This window comes from Lutra lutra, chromosome 4 (assembly GCF_902655055.1).
Source record: "Lutra lutra chromosome 4, mLutLut1.2, whole genome shotgun sequence".
In the NCBI taxonomy this organism is placed as follows: domain Eukaryota; kingdom Metazoa; phylum Chordata; class Mammalia; order Carnivora; family Mustelidae; genus Lutra; species Lutra lutra.
This window is the reverse complement of record NC_062281.1, coordinates 173,872,149-173,875,957: the sequence shown is the minus strand read 5'-3', so window position 1 is coordinate 173,875,957 and position 3,809 is coordinate 173,872,149.

Sequence of the window (3,809 nt, the reverse complement as noted above, 5' to 3'; positions counted from 1 at the left end):
CGGGGACAGGGCCCAGGAAACAGGAAAGATGTGGGTAAAGATAGAGATGAGGGAGAATGGAGGCGCGGGCGTGGCTGCAGCAGGAGAGATTAAGGATAGATGGCAGACAGGGAGGAGAACGGGGAGGAGCCCACGGTGTGGAGTCAGTTTCTGGGAGAATGGCTGTTGGGGATGGGGAACAGGGATGGGGACCGTATGGCCAAAATAACATCCCCACCCCCACAATGATCCTGGTACTAGCTTCCTCTCCTTCCCATCTTCCTCAGGGCCACAGTCTCTCCTCACTTGCCTGTCTACCCTGCTGCCTGGGAGAGAGGCAGGCCCGTTTCCATCAGGAAGTCCCCTGGGCTCCCTCTGCCGCCTTCCTGACCATCAGAGCCAACCTGTCTACCTTCAGAGCTTCTTTCCTCTCACTTCAGCAGCTCCCGCAGCAGGAATCAGTCCCAGGGAGCAGGGGAGCTGGGACTGAGAGTCTGGAAGGTTGCAGATTTCCCAGGTGGCCACTGAGTCTCCATTTCCCTCTGTGTTGCCGTTTCGAGGGACAGCCCCCAGCAGGACCTAATGGGATCAGAATTTCTGAGGCTCCTTCAGCACGTTTCAGATGGTTTTGTTAGTGTATTGTTAACTGTCAAACAAGTGGCCCTGGGGAGGGACAGGGGAGGCACAGCCTTGATTTGTAGCATTTGCCGCTTTCCATGGTGTAAATCTTCCCATCGTGGTCAATTTAAACAGCCCCAATGTGAAGTCCACTGGCTGGCAAATTCCAAAACTTTTAACAACAGGCTCTCATAAACTTCAACTGTGTGACATTCTTCCTAGGCTTCTACGCATTGCATTTCCTACAAAAGGTGGACTGGTATCCACAATCTCACCCACTTTCCAGTCTCCTCAGAAGGGCCCCCCTTTTTTCTTTTCTTTTCTTCTCTTTTTTTTTTTTTTTGGAAACAGAGACCAGAAGCCATGGGCTACGTCACCCTGACCCGCAACTAGGCTATGGCTGTGGTCATTATAGACAGGTGACATGGATATCTGGTCCAGCTCTGCCACCAGCTCCCAGGGGTTTCCCCTCAGTCTCCCCATCTGTGAGATAGGCAGCCACCGCTGGCTCTCCAAAGGCCCTTTGAACTGTGAGATTCTGCCATTTCTCTCATTCCTTATCTCAGCCCTGATGGCAGCTCAGGGCCTCCTCTCTCAGAACATTTCCCCAGCCTCCTAGACCCTCCCTGCTCCAGAGGCCCCCCACCGCCTCTGGCTCCCCAGGCTCCCCGATAAGGGGCCCAACTAATTACATTAGGATTTCATGCCAATTAGCAAACAATTACACGGGCAAATTGGTGCCTAATTTGGAGCAATAACGACAGCTCCAGTGGCCGGGGGGGAGATCACTGCACACAAGACCATTCATCCGACCTGGGCCTCCTGGAGCCCCTGGAGGTGGGGAGCTGCCTGCTCTCAGGCCCAGACCTGGGCCAAAGTCTGCAGTTCTCCTTTAAAGATCTTTAAGCGCTGTTTATGTTGATGACATGGTCTGCCCAGGCCTTTGCTAAGAGTAGGGTAGAGAGGAGGGGGAGGAAGAGTGGATAGTAAGGAGAGGGAAGCTGAAGCAGACAAGACCACCTTCATTGAGGAGATGGGGAGGAATGGGAGACAGGAATTCACTGGTTAAAGGCTTGGATGCTTGAGCAGGTCATTTGAGCTCAGGTCCAATGGAGAAAGCATTTAGGCCAGAGCACAGGTTCATGCAGGGGGTGGGGGGTGCCAAGGCTGCCGAGGTGGGTAATTACGGCCAGACAGGGGATGCCATTGCAGCCGACTGAAGCACACTCCTGGAGGCCTGGGAGCCACTGAGGGCTCAGGGGAAGAGGAGGGAACTATGCAGAGACTCATGCTGTGTCCTGATCTGGGGCCACCAGCAACCACTCATCCCACCTACAGCTGCCATGGGGCCCCCTCGAGTCTCCCCTCTTAACATCATTGGAACCTGCTGCCCTTGTCCAGGACCACTGAGACTGTAGCTGTAGCTGCCAGTCCTGCCCCTCATCCCCTGTCTGTATTTTCCCCCAAGAGATCACCCTAAGGAACAAAGCAAATCAGATTCCTCACTTGCTTAAACCCTCAATGGCTCCCCGGTACCCTCAGGATAAGTTCAAGCACCCCACCTCACTATTCACTGCCTTTTCCTATCCGGCCTCTGCAGGACCCCCTTCCTTTCTGCGCCCCTCCCCCCACCCACAGCCACCTGGTGTGTCCTGAAAACTAGACCCCATTTCCTGATTGTTCCAAGCTCATTCCCATCTCCCAGCCTCTGACTCTGCTATTCCCTCTGCCTGGATTGCTGTCCCAACACCCCTTCTTTGTTACCAAATGCATCCTGCCAGGCCCCCCATCCTCTGCCTCCCAGATTCCTCCAGGAAGCACCAATTTGTCTCTCCTCCAGGTTCCCTTTGTCACCTTCTTCTGTGCCACTGTTCATTCTGCATCAAAGCTGTTGGTATCAGCGTTGGCCTGTCCCACCGGGCTTGGAGCTGCTCACGGGTAGGGCCTGGAGCTGATTTACTCTGTGTCTCCTTCATCCAGCACAGAAAGCAAACGAACAGAGAAGATGAAGGGATGAGATAAAAAAAGAATTTCCCCGGAGGACGGCGGGGAAACTGAGGCAGAGACCCAGAGAAATATTCATGAATCTGGTGGATGCTGCACTTAGAAAGGAAAGCTGGGTCTGCTTTCAGCCCCCTGTTCATCAGTGCCAAGCCCGGATCCCATCCCTCCAGGTTTTCTTCCCGAACACCTACCCAAATCTTGGACTACCTCCCTTCAACCCATTCTTATCCAGCTGTTTTCACCTCTGCTTTCAGCAAATGACATAAAGGAAACCCCTACTAAGCTAAGGATACCCTCTTAAAAAAAAAAAAAGGCGGCTCTCATGATGGCAATGGCACAGCAAATGGAACTGCAGCATGAAGGCTTATGGGCAGACTCAAGGAGGGAGCTGCTGACCATCAGTTCAGCCCCTAAAATGATCTCTAAAGAAATAAGCAACAGGGAAGGGACAGCGGCGGGAGGTGGGGGTTGGCCTCTCCAAAGGAGACCGTGCAGAGGCCAGGGACGGAATTCAGATCTTCCTAGAGGCAGGGGGATGACCGGGCTGACTTTCCCTGAGAGCTTGGTTCTCTCTTGGGGGGCCGCCACTCCATCTCAAGGCCCATCACTCACGTTAATTACCAAGAAAAAGCCGATTTCTCCTCATTTCCAGACTCGAGTGACAGTATCATTAGGCTCGTAATGTGCAGAGAAATTGTGCGTGTCTGTCTTGGAACATGTCCTGAGCCAGAGTGGGTGAGGGCACCCCCAGCTAGGGTTTGTCTCCAAGACGCTCCCTGTGGCAGAGAGCCAATCTCAGAAAGAGATGCTGGACCGCCAGGCCAAAGGTATTCTCCCTCTCTGTTTAGTGGGCATCTGCCAGGTGTAAATAAACCCAGCAGTTCCTATCTCAGAGTCAAGAGCACAAACCCCCTTGTCTCAACCAAACTTGAACTTAGGCCTGTCTGCCATCATGGCCCATCCCAGTCTTGCCCAGACACTTTGCTCTGAGCTCCCTGCCCGCCTCTGAACCACCAGGCTTCTGGGTACCATCTCATCTCTGGGAGTGGGGCATTAACTCTTCCTGAACATTCCTTCCTCCCTCAGCAAAGCCAACATCCAAAATATGAGCAGACCTCAAACAACAGCCACTGCTCACAACACTTTACACGCCTCTTCACACTCTTCATTTGCTTAATCCTCACTCAAACCCACTTAACATAGGAAAC